This window comes from Ascaphus truei, chromosome 4, assembly GCF_040206685.1.
Source record: "Ascaphus truei isolate aAscTru1 chromosome 4, aAscTru1.hap1, whole genome shotgun sequence".
NCBI lineage: Eukaryota > Metazoa > Chordata > Amphibia > Anura > Ascaphidae > Ascaphus > Ascaphus truei.
The window spans coordinates 166,782,574-166,802,025 of record NC_134486.1 but is presented as its reverse complement, the minus strand read 5'-3'; positions in this window follow the sequence as shown (position 1 = coordinate 166,802,025).

The window sequence follows — 19,452 nt, the reverse complement described above, 5'->3', positions numbered from 1 at the left end:
GTTCCGAGAGGGGGTAACCAGGCTCACTAATTAAGGTCAAGCCACTTGGCTGCCAGAATGCCCTGCTTCAGCACAGACCAGAAAGGCATTGTGATAAGCGTATCCCCGGTATAGTCAGGGGTTAATGGGAGTCCCCCCCGTCCCCCCAGTATACGCCCAGAACCATGGACCCGGTACTTGTGGTTCGGACTGTCTCCAACCAGCCATAATGTTGTGAGAGTGAAATTATGTCTAAGTCCAGCTTCGGTACATTAGAAGCAACTCTGAAACTTAAACTAAGCGTTTTTCGAAGCTACTTTTTGGCTAACTTCTTATAGGAAGGTCTAGGAGCTCTGAAAATGAACGTGCGCGTCTTTCACTCTTCCCGAGGGACTTAGAAGAATTTTGTGATATTTTTTATTAAAATGGTGTATAAGGGTATATATATAAATATATTTTATGCACTGTATATGAGCTGGCGATTTCTAAGTCTGTTGTTCCGAGAGGGGGTAACCAGGCTCACTAATAAAGGTCAAGCCACTTGGATGCCAGAATGCCCTGCTTCAGCACAGACCAGAAAGGCATTGTGATAAGCGTATCCCCGGTATAGTCAGGGGTTAATGGGAGTCGTCCCCGTCCCCCCAGTATACGCCCAGAACCATGGACCCGGTACTTGTGGTTCGGACTGTCTCCAACCAGCCATAATGTTGTGAGAGTGAAATTATGTCTAAGTCCAGCTTTGGTACATTAGAAGCAACTCTGAAACTTCACCTAAGCGTTTTTCGAAGCTACTTTTTGGCTAACTTCTTATTAGAAGGTCTAGGAGCTCTGAAAATGAACGTGCGCGTCTTTCACTCTTCCCGAGGTACTTAGAAGAATTTTGTGATATTTTTTATTAAAATGGTGTATAAGGGTATATATATAAATATATTTTATGCACTGTATATGAGCTGGCGATTTCTAAGTCTGTGGTTCCGAGAGGGGGTAATCAGGCTCACTAATTAAGGTCAAGCCACTTGGCTGCCAGAATGCCCTGCTTCAGCACAGACCAGAAATGCATTGTGATAAGCGTATCCCCGGTATAGTCAGGGGTTAATGGGAGTCCCCCCCGTCCCCCCAGTATACGCCCAGAACCATGGACCCGGTACTTGTGGTTCGGACTGTCTCCAACCAGCCATAATGTTGTGAGAGTGAAATTATGTCTAAGTCCAGCTTCGGTACATTAGAAGCAACTCTGAAACTTAACCTAAGCGTTTTTCGAAGCTAATTTTTGGCTAACTTCTTATAGGAAGGTCTAGGAGCTCTGAAAATGAACGTGCGCGTCTTTCACTCTTCCCGAGGGACTTAGAAGAATTTTGTGATATTTTTTATTAAAATGGTGTATAAGGGTATATATATAAATATATTTTATGCACTGTATATGAGCTGGCGATTTCTAAGTCTGTGGTTCCGAGAGGGGGTAACCAGGCTCACTAATTAAGGTCAAGCCACTTGGCTGCCAGAATGCCCTGCTTCAGCACAGACCAGAAAGGCATTGTGATAAGCGTATCCCCGGTATAGTCAGGGGTTAATGGGAGTCCCCCCCGTCCCCCCAGTATACGCCCAGAACCATGGACCCGGTACTTGTGGTTCGGACTGTCTCCAACCAGCCATAATGTTGTGAGAGTGAAATTATGTCTAAGTCCAGCTTTGGTACATTAGAAGCAACTCTGAAACTTAACCTAAGCGTTTTTCGAAGCTACTTTTTGGCTAACTTCTTATGGGAAGGTCTAGGAGCTCTGAAAATGAACGTGCGCGTCTTTCACTCTTCCCGAGGGACTTAGAAGAATTTTGTGATATTTTTTATTAAAATGGTGTATAAGGGTATATATATAAATATATTTTATGCACTGTATATGAGCTGGCGATTTCTAAGTCTGTGGTTCCGAGAGGGGGTAACCAGGCTCACTAATTAAGGTCAAGCCACTTGGCTGCCAGAATGCCCTGCTTCAGCACAGACCAGAAAGGCATTGTGATAAGCGTATCCCCGGTATAGTCAGGGGTTAATGGGAGTCCCCCCCGTCCCCCCAGTATACGCCCAGAAACATGGACCCGGTACTTGTGGTTCGGACTGTCTCCAACCAGCCATAATGTTGTGAGAGTGAAATTATGTCTAAGTCCAGCTTCGGTACATTAGAAGCAACTCTGAAACTTAACCTAAGCGTTTTTCGAAGCTACTTTTTGGCTAACTTCTTATAGGAAGGTCTAGGAGCTCTGAAAATGAACGTGCGCGTCTTTCACTCTTCCCGAGGGACTTAGAAGAATTTTGTGATATTTTTTATTAAAATGGTGTATAAGGGTATATATATAAATATATTTTATGCACTGTATATGAGCTGGCGATTTCTAAGTCTGTTGTTCCGAGAGGGGGTAACCAGGCTCACTAATAAAGGTCAAGGTACTTGGCTGCCAGAATGCCCTGCTTCAGCACAGACCAGAAAGGCATTGTGATAAGCGTATCCCCGGTATAGTCAGGGGTTAATGGGAGTCGTCCCTGTCCCCCCAGTATACGCCCAGAACCATGGACCCGGTACTTGTGGTTCGGACTGTCTCCAACCAGCCATAATGTTGTGAGAGTGAAATTATGTCTAAGTCCAGCTTTGGTACATTAGAAGCAACTCTGAAACTTCACCTAAGCGTTTTTCGAAGCTACTTTTTGGCTAACTTCTTATGGGAAGGTCTAGGAGCTCTGAAAATGAACGTGCGCGTCTTTCACTCTTCCCGAGGGACTTAGAAGAATTTTGTGATATTTTTTATTAAAATGGTGTATAAGGGTATATATATAAATATATTTTATGCACTGTATATGAGCTGGCGATTTCTAAGTCTGTGGTTCCGAGAGGGGGTAACCAGGCTCACTAATTAAGGTCAAGCCACTTGGCTGCCAGAATGCCCTGCTTCAGCACAGACCAGAAAGGCATTGTGATAAGCGTATCCCCGGTATAGTCAGGGGTTAATGGGAGTCCCCCCCGTCCCCCCAGTATACGCCCAGAACCATGGACCCGGTACTTGTGGTTCGGACTGTCTCCAACCAGCCATAATGTTGTGAGAGTGAAATTATGTCTAAGTCCAGCTTCGGTACATTAGAAGCAACTCTGAAACTTAACCTAAGCGTTTTTCGAAGCTAATTTTTGGCTAACTTCTTATAGGAAGGTCTAGGAGCTCTGAAAATGAACGTGCGCGTCTTTCACTCTTCCCGAGGGACTTAGAAGAATTTTGTGATATTTTTTATTAAAATGGTGTATAAGGGTATATATATAAATATATTTTATGCACTGTATATGAGCTGGCGATTTCTAAGTCTGTTGTTCCGAGAGGGGGTAACCAGGCTCACTAATAAAGGTCAAGCCACTTGGCTGCCAGAATGCCCTGCTTCAGCACAGACCGGAAAGGCATTGTAATAAGCGTATCCCCGGTATAGTCAGGGGTTAATGGGAGTCGTCCCCGTCCCCCCAGTATACGCCCAGAACCTTGGACCCGGTACTTGTGGTTCGGACTGTCTCCAACCAGCCATAATGTTGTGAGAGTGAAATTATGTCTAAGTCCAGCTTCGGTACATTAGAAGCAACTCTGAAACTTAAACTAAGCGTTTTTCGAAGCAACTTTTTGGCTAACTTCTTATAGGAAGGTCTAGGAGCTCTGAAAATGAACGTGCGCGTCTTTCACTCTTCCCGAGGGACTTAGAAGAATTTTGTGATATTTTTTATTAAAATGGTGTATAAGGGTATATATATAAATATATTTTATGCACTGTATATGAGCTGGCGATTTCTAAGTCTGTGGTTCCGAGAGGGGGTAACCAGGCTCACTAATTAAGGTCAAGCCACTTGGCTGCCAGAATGCCCTGCTTCAGCACAGACCAGAAAGGCATTGTGATAAGCGTATCCCCGGTATAGTCAGGGGTTAATGGGAGTCCCCCCCGTCCCCCCAGTATACGCCCAGAACCATGGACCCGGTACTTGTGGTTCGGACTGTCTCCAACCAGCCATAATGTTGTGAGAGTGAAATTATGTCTAAGTCCAGCTTCGGTACATTAGAAGCAACTCTGAAACTTAAACTAAGCGTTTTTCGAAGCTACTTTTTGGCTAACTTCTTATAGGAAGGTCTAGGAGCTCTGAAAATGAACGTGCGCGTCTTTCACTCTTCCCGAGGGACTTAGAAGAATTTTGTGATATTTTTTATTAAAATGGTGTATAAGGGTATATATATAAATATATTTTATGCACTGTATATGAGCTGGCGATTTCTAAGTCTGTTGTTCCGAGAGGGGGTAACCAGGCTCACTAATAAAGGTCAAGCCACTTGGATGCCAGAATGCCCTGCTTCAGCACAGACCAGAAAGGCATTGTGATAAGCGTATCCCCGGTATAGTCAGGGGTTAATGGGAGTCGTCCCCGTCCCCCCAGTATACGCCCAGAACCATGGACCCGGTACTTGTGGTTCGGACTGTCTCCAACCAGCCATAATGTTGTGAGAGTGAAATTATGTCTAAGTCCAGCTTTGGTACATTAGAAGCAACTCTGAAACTTCACCTAAGCGTTTTTCGAAGCTACTTTTTGGCTAACTTCTTATTAGAAGGTCTAGGAGCTCTGAAAATGAACGTGCGCGTCTTTCACTCTTCCCGAGGTACTTAGAAGAATTTTGTGATATTTTTTATTAAAATGGTGTATAAGGGTATATATATAAATATATTTTATGCACTGTATATGAGCTGGCGATTTCTAAGTCTGTGGTTCCGAGAGGGGGTAATCAGGCTCACTAATTAAGGTCAAGCCACTTGGCTGCCAGAATGCCCTGCTTCAGCACAGACCAGAAATGCATTGTGATAAGCGTATCCCCGGTATAGTCAGGGGTTAATGGGAGTCGTCCCCGTCCCCCCAGTATACGCCCAGAACCATGGACCCGGTACTTGTGGTTCGGACTGTCTCCAACCAGCCATAATGTTGTGAGAGTGAAATTATGTCTAAGTCCAGCTTCGGTACATTAGAAGCAACTCTGAAACTTAACCTAAGCGTTTTTCGAAGCTACTTTTTGGCTAACTTCTTATAGCAAGGTCTAGGAGCTTTGAAAATGAACGTGCGCGTCTTTCACTCTTCCCGAGGGACTTAGAAGAATTTTGTGATATTTTTTATTAAAATGGTGTATAAGGGTATATATATAAATATATTTTATGCACTGTATATGAGCTGGCGATTTCTAAGTCTGTTGTTCCGAGAGGGGGTAACCAGGCTCACTAATAAAGGTCAAGCCACTTGGATGCCAGAATGCCCTGCTTCAGCACAGACCAGAAAGGCATTGTGATAAGCGTATCCCCGGTATAGTCAGGGGTTAATGGGAGTCGTCCCCGTCCCCCCAGTATACGCCCAGAACCATGGACCCGGTACTTGTGGTTCGGACTGTCTCCAACCAGCCATAATGTTGTGAGAGTGAAATTATGTCTAAGTCCAGCTTTGGTACATTAGAAGCAACTCTGAAACTTCACCTAAGCGTTTTTCGAAGCTACTTTTTGGCTAACTTCTTATTAGAAGGTCTAGGAGCTCTGAAAATGAACGTGCGCGTCTTTCACTCTTCCCGAGGTACTTAGAAGAATTTTGTGATATTTTTTATTAAAATGGTGTATAAGGGTATATATATAAATATATTTTATGCACTGTATATGAGCTGGCGATTTCTAAGTCTGTGGTTCCGAGAGGGGGTAATCAGGCTCACTAATTAAGGTCAAGCCACTTGGCTGCCAGAATGCCCTGCTTCAGCACAGACCAGAAATGCATTGTGATAAGCGTATCCCCGGTATAGTCAGGGGTTAATGGGAGTCGTCCCCGTCCCCCCAGTATACGCCCAGAACCATGGACCCGGTACTTGTGGTTCGGACTGTCTCCAACCAGCCATAATGTTGTGAGAGTGAAATTATGTCTAAGTCCAGCTTCGGTACATTAGAAGCAACTCTGAAACTTAACCTAAGCGTTTTTCGAAGCTACTTTTTGGCTAACTTCTTATAGCAAGGTCTAGGAGCTTTGAAAATGAACGTGCGCGTCTTTCACTCTTCCCGAGGGACTTAGAAGAATTTTGTGATATTTTTTATTAAAATGGTGTATAAGGGTATATATATAAATATATTTTATGCACTGTATATGAGCTGGCGATTTCTAAGTCTGTGGTTCCGAGAGGGGGTAACCAGGCTCACTAATAAAGGTCAAGCCACTTGGATGCCAGAATGCCCTGCTTCAGCACAGACCAGAAAGGCATTGTGATAAGCGTATCCCCGGTATAGTCAGGGGTTAATGGGAGTCGTCCCCGTCCCCCCAGTATACGCCCAGAACCATGGACCCGGTACTTGTGGTTCGGACTGTCTCCAACCAGCCATAATGTTGTGAGAGTGAAATTATGTCTAAGTCCAGCTTTGGTACATTAGAAGCAACTCTGAAACTTCACCTAAGCGTTTTTCGAAGCTACTTTTTGGCTAACTTCTTATTAGAAGGTCTAGGAGATCTGAAAATGAACGTGCGCGTCTTTCACTCTTCCCGAGGTACTTAGAAGAATTTTGTGATATTTTTTATTAAAATGGTGTATAAGGGTATATATATAAATATATTTTATGCACTGTATATGAGCTGGCGATTTCTAAGTCTGTGGTTCCGAGAGGGGGTAATCAGGCTCACTAATTAAGGTCAAGCCACTTGGCTGCCAGAATGCCCTGCTTCAGCACAGACCAGAAATGCATTGTGATAAGCGTATCCCCGGTATAGTCAGGGGTTAATGGGAGTCGTCCCCGTCCCCCCAGTATACGCCCAGAACCATGGACCCGGTACTTGTGGTTCGGACTGTCTCCAACCAGCCATAATGTTGTGAGAGTGAAATTATGTCTAAGTCCAGCTTCGGTACATTAGAAGCAACTCTGAAACTTAAACTAAGCGTTTTTCGAAGCTACTTTTTGGCTAACTTCTTATAGGAAGGTCTAGGAGCTCTAAAAATGAACGTGCGCGTCTTTCACTCTTCCCGAGGGGCTTAGAAGAATTTTGTGATATTTTTTATTAAAATGGTGTATAAGGGTATATATATAAATATATTTTATGCACTGTTTATGAGCTGGCGATTTCTAAGTCTGTGGTTCCGAGAGGGGGTAATCAGGCTCACTAATTAAGGTCAAGCCACTTGGCTGCCAGAATGCCCTGCTTCAGCACAGACCAGAAATGCATTGTGATAAGCGTATCCCCGGTATAGTCAGGGGTTAATGGGAGTCGTCCCCGTCCCCCCAGTATACGCCCAGAACCATGGACCCGGTACTTGTGGTTCGGACTGTCTCCAACCAGCCATAATGTTGTGAGAGTGAAATTATGTCTAAGTCCAGCTTCGGTACATTAGAAGCAACTCTGAAACTTAACCTAAGCGTTTTTCGAAGCTACTTTTTGGCTAACTTCTTATAGGAAGGTCTAGGAGCTCTGAAAATGAACGTGCGCGTCTTTCACTCTTCCCGAGGGACTTAGAAGAATTTTGTGATATTTTTTATTAAAATGGTGTATAAGGGTATATATATAAATATATTTTATGCACTGTATATGAGCTGGCGATTTCTAAGTCTGTGGTTCCGAGAGGGGGTAACCAGGCTCACTAATAAAGGTCAAGCCACTTGGCTGCCAGAATGCCCTGCTTCAGCACAGACCGGAAAGGCATTGTAATAAGCGTATCCCCGGTATAGTCAGGGGTTAATGGGAGTCGTCCCCGTCCCCCCAGTATACGCCCAGAACCTTGGACCCGGTACTTGTGGTTCGGACTGTCTCCAACCAGCCATAATGTTGTGAGAGTGAAATTATGTCTAAGTCCAGCTTCGGTACATTAGAAGCAACTCTGAAACTTAAACTAAGCGTTTTTCGAAGCTACTTTTTGGCTAACTTCTTATAGGAAGGTCTAGGAGCTCTGAAAATGAACGTGCGCGTCTTTCACTCTTCCCGAGGGGCTTAGAAGAATTTTGTGATATTTTTTATTAAAATGGTGTATAAGGGTATATATATAAATATATTTTATGCACTGTATATGAGCTGGCGATTTCTAAGTCTGAGGTTCCGAGAGGGGGTAACCAGGCTCACTAATTAAGGTCAAGCCACTTGGCTGCCAGAATGCCCTGCTTCAGCACAGACCAGAAAGGCATTGTGATAAGCGTATCCCCGGTATAGTCAGGGGTTAATGGGAGTCCCCCCCGTCCCCCCAGTATACGCCCAGAACCATGGACCCGGTACTTGTGGTTCGGACTGTCTCCAACCAGCCATAATGTTGTGAGAGTGAAATTATGTCTAAGTCCAGCTTCGGTACATTAGAAGCAACTCTGAAACTTAAACTAAGCGTTTTTCGAAGCTACTTTTTGGCTAACTTCTTATAGGAAGGTCTAGGAGCTCTGAAAATGAACGTGCGCGTCTTTCACTCTTCCCGAGGGACTTAGAAGAATTTTGTGATATTTTTTATTAAAATGGTGTATAAGGGTATATATATAAATATATTTTATGCACTGTATATGAGCTGGCGATTTCTAAGTCTGTGGTTCCGAGAGGGGGTAATCAGGCTCACTAATTAAGGTCAAGCCACTTGGCTGCCAGAATGCCCTGCTTCAGCACAGACCAGAAATGCATTGTGATAAGCGTATCCCCGGTATAGTCAGGGGTTAATGGGAGTCGTCCCCGTCCCCCCAGTATACGCCCAGAACCATGGACCCGGTACTTGTGGTTCGGACTGTCTCCAACCAGCCATAATGTTGTGAGAGTGAAATTATGTCTAAGTCCAGCTTTGGTACATTAGAAGCAACTCTGAAACTTCACCTAAGCGTTTTTCGAAGCTACTTTTTGGCTAACTTCTTATTAGAAGGTCTAGGAGCTCTGAAAATGAACGTGCGCGTCTTTCACTCTTCCCGAGGTACTTAGAAGAATTTTGTGATATTTTTTATTAAAATGGTGTATAAGGGTATATATATAAATATATTTTATGCACTGTATATGAGCTGGCGATTTCTAAGTCTGTGGTTCCGAGAGGGGGTAATCAGGCTCACTAATTAAGGTCAAGCCACTTGGCTGCCAGAATGCCCTGCTTCAGCACAGACCAGAAATGCATTGTGATAAGCGTATCCCCGGTATAGTCAGGGGTTAATGGGAGTCGTCCCCGTCCCCCCAGTATACGCCCAGAACCATGGACCCGGTACTTGTGGTTCGGACTGTCTCCAACCAGCCATAATGTTGTGAGAGTGAAATTATGTCTAAGTCCAGCTTCGGTACATTAGAAGCAACTCTGAAACTTAACCTAAGCGTTTTTCGAAGCTACTTTTTGGCTAACTTCTTATAGCAAGGTCTAGGAGCTTTGAAAATGAACGTGCGCGTCTTTCACTCTTCCCGAGGGACTTAGAAGAATTTTGTGATATTTTTTATTAAAATGGTGTATAAGGGTATATACAGTATATAAATATATTTTATGCACTGTATATGAGCTGGCGATTTCTAAGTCTGTGGTTCCGAGAGGGGGTAACCAGGCTCACTAATAAAGGTCAAGCCACTTGGATGCCAGAATGCCCTGCTTCAGCACAGACCAGAAAGGCATTGTGATAAGCGTATCCCCGGTATAGTCAGGGGTTAATGGGAGTCGTCCCCGTCCCCCCAGTATACGCCCAGAACCATGGACCCGGTACTTGTGGTTCGGACTGTCTCCAACCAGCCATAATGTTGTGAGAGTGAAATTATGTCTAAGTCCAGCTTTGGTACATTAGAAGCAACTCTGAAACTTCACCTAAGCGTTTTTCGAAGCTACTTTTTGGCTAACTTCTTATTAGAAGGTCTAGGAGATCTGAAAATGAACGTGCGCGTCTTTCACTCTTCCCGAGGTACTTAGAAGAATTTTGTGATATTTTTTATTAAAATGGTGTATAAGGGTATATATATAAATATATTTTATGCACTGTATATGAGCTGGCGATTTCTAAGTCTGTGGTTCCGAGAGGGGGTAATCAGGCTCACTAATTAAGGTCAAGCCACTTGGCTGCCAGAATGCCCTGCTTCAGCACAGACCAGAAATGCATTGTGATAAGCGTATCCCCGGTATAGTCAGGGGTTAATGGGAGTCGTCCCCGTCCCCCCAGTATACGCCCAGAACCATGGACCCGGTACTTGTGGTTCGGACTGTCTCCAACCAGCCATAATGTTGTGAGAGTGAAATTATGTCTAAGTCCAGCTTCGGTACATTAGAAGCAACTCTGAAACTTAAACTAAGCGTTTTTCGAAGCTACTTTTTGGCTAACTTCTTATAGGAAGGTCTAGGAGCTCTAAAAATGAACGTGCGCGTCTTTCACTCTTCCCGAGGGGCTTAGAAGAATTTTGTGATATTTTTTATTAAAATGGTGTATAAGGGTATATATATAAATATATTTTATGCACTGTTTATGAGCTGGCGATTTCTAAGTCTGTGGTTCCGAGAGGGGGTAATCAGGCTCACTAATTAAGGTCAAGCCACTTGGCTGCCAGAATGCCCTGCTTCAGCACAGACCAGAAATGCATTGTGATAAGCGTATCCCCGGTATAGTCAGGGGTTAATGGGAGTCGTCCCCGTCCCCCCAGTATACGCCCAGAACCATGGACCCGGTACTTGTGGTTCGGACTGTCTCCAACCAGCCATAATGTTGTGAGAGTGAAATTATGTCTAAGTCCAGCTTCGGTACATTAGAAGCAACTCTGAAACTTAACCTAAGCGTTTTTCGAAGCTACTTTTTGGCTAACTTCTTATAGGAAGGTCTAGGAGCTCTGAAAATGAACGTGCGCGTCTTTCACTCTTCCCGAGGGACTTAGAAGAATTTTGTGATATTTTTTATTAAAATGGTGTATAAGGGTATATATATAAATATATTTTATGCACTGTATATGAGCTGGCGATTTCTAAGTCTGTGGTTCCGAGAGGGGGTAACCAGGCTCACTAATAAAGGTCAAGCCACTTGGCTGCCAGAATGCCCTGCTTCAGCACAGACCGGAAAGGCATTGTAATAAGCGTATCCCCGGTATAGTCAGGGGTTAATGGGAGTCGTCCCCGTCCCCCCAGTATACGCCCAGAACCTTGGACCCGGTACTTGTGGTTCGGACTGTCTCCAACCAGCCATAATGTTGTGAGAGTGAAATTATGTCTAAGTCCAGCTTCGGTACATTAGAAGCAACTCTGAAACTTAAACTAAGCGTTTTTCGAAGCTACTTTTTGGCTAACTTCTTATAGGAAGGTCTAGGAGCTCTGAAAATGAACGTGCGCGTCTTTCACTCTTCCCGAGGGGCTTAGAAGAATTTTGTGATATTTTTTATTAAAATGGTGTATAAGGGTATATATATAAATATATTTTATGCACTGTATATGAGCTGGCGATTTCTAAGTCTGAGGTTCCGAGAGGGGGTAACCAGGCTCACTAATTAAGGTCAAGCCACTTGGCTGCCAGAATGCCCTGCTTCAGCACAGACCAGAAAGGCATTGTGATAAGCGTATCCCCGGTATAGTCAGGGGTTAATGGGAGTCCCCCCCGTCCCCCCAGTATACGCCCAGAACCATGGACCCGGTACTTGTGGTTCGGACTGTCTCCAACCAGCCATAATGTTGTGAGAGTGAAATTATGTCTAAGTCCAGCTTCGGTACATTAGAAGCAACTCTGAAACTTAAACTAAGCGTTTTTCGAAGCTACTTTTTGGCTAACTTCTTATAGGAAGGTCTAGGAGCTCTGAAAATGAACGTGCGCGTCTTTCACTCTTCCCGAGGGACTTAGAAGAATGTTGTGATATTTTTTATTAAAATGGTGTATAAGGGTATATATATAAATATATTTTATGCACTGTATATGAGCTGGCGATTTCTAAGTCTGTGGTTCCGAGAGGGGGTAACCAGGCTCACTAATTAAGGTCAAGCCACTTGGCTGCCAGAATGCCCTGCTTCAGCACAGACCAGAAAGGCATTGTGATAAGCGTATCCCCGGTATAGTCAGGGGTTAATGGGAGTCCCCCCCGTCCCCCCAGTATACGCCCAGAACCATGGACCCGGTACTTGTGGTTCGGACTGTCTCCAACCAGCCATAATGTTGTGAGAGTGAAATTATGTCTAAGTCCAGCTTTGGTACATTAGAAGCAACTCTGAAACTTAACCTAAGCGTTTTTCGAAGCTACTTTTTGGCTAACTTCTTATGGGAAGGTCTAGGAGCTCTGAAAATGAACGTGCGCGTCTTTCACTCTTCCCGAGGGACTTAGAAGAATTTTGTGATATTTTTTATTAAAATGGTGTATAAGGGTATATATATAAATATATTTTATGCACTGTATATGAGCTGGCGATTTCTAAGTCTGTGGTTCCGAGAGGGGGTAACCAGGCTCACTAATTAAGGTCAAGCCACTTGGCTGCCAGAATGCCCTGCTTCAGCACAGACCAGAAAGGCATTGTGATAAGCGTATCCCCGGTATAGTCAGGGGTTAATGGGAGTCCCCCCCGTCCCCCCAGTATACGCCCAGAAACATGGACCCGGTACTTGTGGTTCGGACTGTCTCCAACCAGCCATAATGTTGTGAGAGTGAAATTATGTCTAAGTCCAGCTTCGATACATTAGAAGCAACTCTGAAACTTAACCTAAGCGTTTTTCGAAGCTACTTTTTGGCTAACTTCTTATAGGAAGGTCTAGGAGCTCTGAAAATGAACGTGCGCGTCTTTCACTCTTCCCGAGGGACTTAGAAGAATTTTGTGATATTTTTTATTAAAATGGTGTATAAGGGTATATATATAAATATATTTTATGCACTGTATATGAGCTGGCGATTTCTAAGTCTGTTGTTCCGAGAGGGGGTAACCAGGCTCACTAATAAAGGTCAAGGTACTTGGCTGCCAGAATGCCCTGCTTCAGCACAGACCAGAAAGGCATTGTGATAAGCGTATCCCCGGTATAGTCAGGGGTTAATGGGAGTCGTCCCTGTCCCCCCAGTATACGCCCAGAACCATGGACCCGGTACTTGTGGTTCGGACTGTCTCCAACCAGCCATAATGTTGTGAGAGTGAAATTATGTCTAAGTCCAGCTTTGGTACATTAGAAGCAACTCTGAAACTTCACCTAAGCGTTTTTCGAAGCTACTTTTTGGCTAACTTCTTATGGGAAGGTCTAGGAGCTCTGAAAATGAACGTGCGCGTCTTTCACTCTTCCCGAGGGACTTAGAAGAATTTTGTGATATTTTTTATTAAAATGGTGTATAAGGGTATATATATAAATATATTTTATGCACTGTATATGAGCTGGCGATTTCTAAGTCTGTGGTTCCGAGAGGGGGTAACCAGGCTCACTAATTAAGGTCAAGCCACTTGGCTGCCAGAATGCCCTGCTTCAGCACAGACCAGAAAGGCATTGTGATAAGCGTATCCCCGGTATAGTCAGGGGTTAATGGGAGTCCCCCCCGTCCCCCCAGTATACGCCCAGAACCATGGACCCGGTACTTGTGGTTCGGACTGTCTCCAACCAGCCATAATGTTGTGAGAGTGAAATTATGTCTAAGTCCAGCTTCGGTACATTAGAAGCAACTCTGAAACTTAACCTAAGCGTTTTTCGAAGCTAATTTTTGGCTAACTTCTTATAGGAAGGTCTAGGAGCTCTGAAAATGAACGTGCGCGTCTTTCACTCTTCCCGAGGGACTTAGAAGAATTTTGTGATATTTTTTATTAAAATGGTGTATAAGGGTATATATATAAATATATTTTATGCACTGTATATGAGCTGGCGATTTCTAAGTCTGTTGTTCCGAGAGGGGGTAACCAGGCTCACTAATAAAGGTCAAGCCACTTGGCTGCCAGAATGCCCTGCTTCAGCACAGACCGGAAAGGCATTGTAATAAGCGTATCCCCGGTATAGTCAGGGGTTAATGGGAGTCGTCCCCGTCCCCCCAGTATACGCCCAGAACCTTGGACCCGGTACTTGTGGTTCGGACTGTCTCCAACCAGCCATAATGTTGTGAGAGTGAAATTATGTCTAAGTCCAGCTTCGGTACATTAGAAGCAACTCTGAAACTTAAACTAAGCGTTTTTCGAAGCAACTTTTTGGCTAACTTCTTATAGGAAGGTCTAGGAGCTCTGAAAATGAACGTGCGCGTCTTTCACTCTTCCCGAGGGACTTAGAAGAATTTTGTGATATTTTTTATTAAAATGGTGTATAAGGGTATATATATAAATATATTTTATGCACTGTATATGAGCTGGCGATTTCTAAGTCTGTGGTTCCGAGAGGGGGTAACCAGGCTCACTAATTAAGGTCAAGCCACTTGGCTGCCAGAATGCCCTGCTTCAGCACAGACCAGAAAGGCATTGTGATAAGCGTATCCCCGGTATAGTCAGGGGTTAATGGGAGTCCCCCCCGTCCCCCCAGTATACGCCCAGAACCATGGACCCGGTACTTGTGGTTCGGACTGTCTCCAACCAGCCATAATGTTGTGAGAGTGAAATTATGTCTAAGTCCAGCTTCGGTACATTAGAAGCAACTCTGAAACTTAAACTAAGCGTTTTTCGAAGCTACTTTTTGGCTAACTTCTTATAGGAAGGTCTAGGAGCTCTGAAAATGAACGTGCGCGTCTTTCACTCTTCCCGAGGGACTTAGAAGAATTTTGTGATATTTTTTATTAAAATGGTGTATAAGGGTATATATATAAATATATTTTATGCACTGTATATGAGCTGGCGATTTCTAAGTCTGTGGTTCCGAGAGGGGGTAACCAGGCTCACTAATTAAGGTCAAGCCACTTGGCTGCCAGAATGCCCTGCTTCAGCACAGACCAGAAAGGCATTGTGATAAGCGTATCCCCGGTATAGTCAGGGGTTAATGGGAGTCCCCCCCGTCCCCCCAGTATACGCCCAGAACCATGGACCCGGTACTTGTGGTTCGGACTGTCTCCAACCAGCCATAATGTTGTGAGAGTGAAATTATGTCTAAGTCCAGCTTCGGTACATTAGAAGCAACTCTGAAACTTAACCTAAGCGTTTTTCGAAGCTAATTTTTGGCTAACTTCTTATAGGAAGGTCTAGGAGCTCTGAAAATGAACGTGCGCGTCTTTCACTCTTCCCGAGGGACTTAGAAGAATTTTGTGATATTTTTTTATTAAAATGGTGTATAAGGGTATATATATAAATATATTTTATGCACTGTATATGAGCTGGCGATTTCTAAGTCTGTTGTTCCGAGAGGGGGTAACCAGGCTCACTAATAAAGGTCAAGCCACTTGGCTGCCAGAATGCCCTGCTTCAGCACAGACCGGAAAGGCATTGTAATAAGCGTATCCCCGGTATAGTCAGGGGTTAATGGGAGTCGTCCCCGTCCCCCCAGTATACGCCCAGAACCTTGGACCCGGTACTTGTGGTTCGGACTGTCTCCAACCAGCCATAATGTTGTGAGAGTGAAATTATGTCTAAGTCCAGCTTCGGTACATTAGAAGCAACTCTGAAACTTAAACTAAGCGTTTTTCGAAGCAACTTTTTGGCTAACTTCTTATAGGAAGGTCTAGGAGCTCTGAAAATGAACGTGCGCGTCTTTCACTCTTCCCGAGGGACTTAGAAGAATTTTGTGATATTTTTTATTAAAATGGTGTATAAGGGTATATATATAAATATATTTTATGCACTGTATATGAGCTGGCGATTTCTAAGTCTGTGGTTCCGAGAGGGGGTAACCAGGCTCACTAATTAAGGTCAAGCCACTTGGCTGCCAGAATGCCCTGCTTCAGCACAGACCAGAAAGGCATTGTGATAAGCGTATCCCCGGTATAGTCAGGGGTTAATGGGAGTCCCCCCCGTCCCCCCAGTATACGCCCAGAACCATGGACCCGGTACTTGTGGTTCGGACTGTCTCCAACCAGCCATAATGTTGTGAGAGTGAAATTATGTCTAAGTCCAGCTTCGGTACATTAGAAGCAACTCTGAAACTTAACCTAAGCGTTTTTCGAAGCTACTTTTTGGCTAACTTCTTATAGGAAGGTCTAGGAGCTTTGAAAATGAACGTGCGCGTCTTTCACTCTTCCCGAGGGACTTAGAAGAATTTTGTGATATTTTTTATTAAAATGGTGTATAAGGGTATATATATAAATATATTTTATGCACTGTATATGAGCTGGCGATTTCTAAGTCTGTGGTTCCGAGAGGGGGTAACCAGGCTCACTAATAAAGGTCAAGCCACTTGGATGCCAGAATGCCCTGCTTCAGCACAGACCAGAAAGGCATTGTGATAAGCGTATCCCCGGTATAGTCAGGGGTTAATGGGAGTCGTCCCCGTCCCCCCAGTATACGCCCAGAACCATGGACCCGGTACTTGTGGTTCGGACTGTCTCCAACCAGCCATAATGTTGTGAGAGTGAAATTATGTCTAAGTCCAGCTTTGGTACATTAGAAGCAACTCTGAAACTTCACCTAAGCGTTTTTCGAAGCTACTTTTTGGCTAACTTCTTATTAGAAGGTCTAGGAGATCTGAAAATGAACGTGCGCGTCTTTCACTCTTCCCGAGGTACTTAGAAGAATTTTGTGATATTTTTTATTAAAATGGTGTATAAGGGTATATATATAAATATATTTTATGCACTGTATATGAGCTGGCGATTTCTAAGTCTGTGGTTCCGAGAGGGGGTAATCAGGCTCACTAATTAAGGTCAAGCCACTTGGCTGCCAGAATGCCCTGCTTCAGCACAGACCAGAAATGCATTGTGATAAGCGTATCCCCGGTATAGTCAGGGGTTAATGGGAGTCGTCCCCGTCCCCCCAGTATACGCCCAGAACCATGGACCCGGTACTTGTGGTTCGGACTGTCTCCAACCAGCCATAATGTTGTGAGAGTGAAATTATGTCTAAGTCCAGCTTCGGTACATTAGAAGCAACTCTGAAACTTAAACTAAGCGTTTTTCGAAGCTACTTTTTGGCTAACTTCTTATAGGAAGGTCTAGGAGCTCTAAAAATGAACGTGCGCGTCTTTCACTCTTCCCGAGGGGCTTAGAAGAATTTTGTGATATTTTTTATTAAAATGGTGTATAAGGGTATATATATAAATATATTTTATGCACTGTTTATGAGCTGGCGATTTCTAAGTCTGTGGTTCCGAGAGGGGGTAATCAGGCTCACTAATTAAGGTCAAGCCACTTGGCTGCCAGAATGCCCTGCTTCAGCACAGACCAGAAATGCATTGTGATAAGCGTATCCCCGGTATAGTCAGGGGTTAATGGGAGTCGTCCCCGTCCCCCCAGTATACGCCCAGAACCATGGACCCGGTACTTGTGGTTCGGACTGTCTCCAACCAGCCATAATGTTGTGAGAGTGAAATTATGTCTAAGTCCAGCTTCGGTACATTAGAAGCAACTCTGAAACTTAACCTAAGCGTTTTTCGAAGCTACTTTTTGGCTAACTTCTTATAGGAAGGTCTAGGAGCTCTGAAAATGAACGTGCGCGTCTTTCACTCTTCCCGAGGGACTTAGAAGAATTTTGTGATATTTTTTATTAAAATGGTGTATAAGGGTATATATATAAATATATTTTATGCACTGTATATGAGCTGGCGATTTCTAAGTCTGTGGTTCCGAGAGGGGGTAACCAGGCTCACTAATAAAGGTCAAGCCACTTGGCTGCCAGAATGCCCTGCTTCAGCACAGACCGGAAAGGCATTGTAATAAGCGTATCCCCGGTATAGTCAGGGGTTAATGGGAGTCGTCCCCGTCCCCCCAGTATACGCCCAGAACCTTGGACCCGGTACTTGTGGTTCGGACTGTCTCCAACCAGCCATAATGTTGTGAGAGTGAAATTATGTCTAAGTCCAGCTTCGGTACATTAGAAGCAACTCTGAAACTTAAACTAAGCGTTTTTCGAAGCTACTTTTTGGCTAACTTCTTATAGGAAGGTCTAGGAGCTCTGAAAATGAACGTGCGCGTCTTTCACTCTTCCCGAGGGGCTTAGAAGAATTTTGTGATATTTTTTATTAAAATGGTGTATAAGGGTATATATATAAATATATTTTATGCACTGTATATGAGCTGGCGATTTCTAAGTCTGAGGTTCCGAGAGGGGGTAACCAGGCTCACTAATTAAGGTCAAGCCACTTGGCTGCCAGAATGCCCTGCTTCAGCACAGACCAGAAAGGCATTGTGATAAGCGTATCCCCGGTATAGTCAGGGGTTAATGGGAGTCCCCCCCGTCCCCCCAGTATACGCCCAGAACCATGGACCCGGTACTTGTGGTTCGGACTGTCTCCAACCAGCCATAATGTTGTGAGAGTGAAATTATGTCTAAGTCCAGCTTCGGTACATTAGAAGCAACTCTGAAACTTAAACTAAGCGTTTTTCGAAGCTACTTTTTGGCTAACTTCTTATAGGAAGGTCTAGGAGCTCTGAAAATGAACGTGCGCGTCTTTCACTCTTCCCGAGGGACTTAGAAGAATTTTGTGATATTTTTTATTAAAATGGTGTATAAGGGTATATATATAAATATATTTTATGCACTGTATATGAGCTGGCGATTTCTAAGTCTGTGGTTCCGAGAGGGGGTAATCAGGCTCACTAATTAAGGTCAAGCCACTTGGCTGCCAGAATGCCCTGCTTCAGCACAGACCAGAAATGCATTGTGATAAGCGTATCCCCGGTATAGTCAGGGGTTAATGGGAGTCGTCCCCGTCCCCCCAGTATACGCCCAGAACCATGGACCCGGTACTTGTGGTTCGGACTGTCTCCAACCAGCCATAATGTTGTGAGAGTGAAATTATGTCTAAGTCCAGCTTTGGTACATTAGAAGCAACTCTGAAACTTCACCTAAGCGTTTTTCGAAGCTACTTTTTGGCTAACTTCTTATTAGAAGGTCTAGGAGCTCTGAAAATGAACGTGCGCGTCTTTCACTCTTCCCGAGGTACTTAGAAGAATTTTGTGATATTTTTTATTAAAATGGTGTATAAGGGTATATATATAAATATATTTTATGCACTGTATATGAGCTGGCGATTTCTAAGTCTGTGGTTCCGAGAGGGGGTAATCAGGCTCACTAATTAAGGTCAAGCCACTTGGCTGCCAGAATGCCCTGCTTCAGCACAGACCAGAAATGCATTGTGATAAGCGTATCCCCGGTATAGTCAGGGGTTAATGGGAGTCGTCCCCGTCCCCCCAGTATACGCCCAGAACCATGGACCCGGTACTTGTGGTTCGGACTGTCTCCAACCAGCCATAATGTTGTGAGAGTGAAATTATGTCTAAGTCCAGCTTCGGTACATTAGAAGCAACTCTGAAACTTAACCTAAGCGTTTTTCGAAGCTACTTTTTGGCTAACTTCTTATAGCAAGGTCTAGGAGCTTTGAAAATGAACGTGCGCGTCTTTCACTCTTCCCGAGGGACTTAGAAGAATTTTGTGATATTTTTTATTAAAATGGTGTATAAGGGTATATACAGTATATAAATATATTTTATG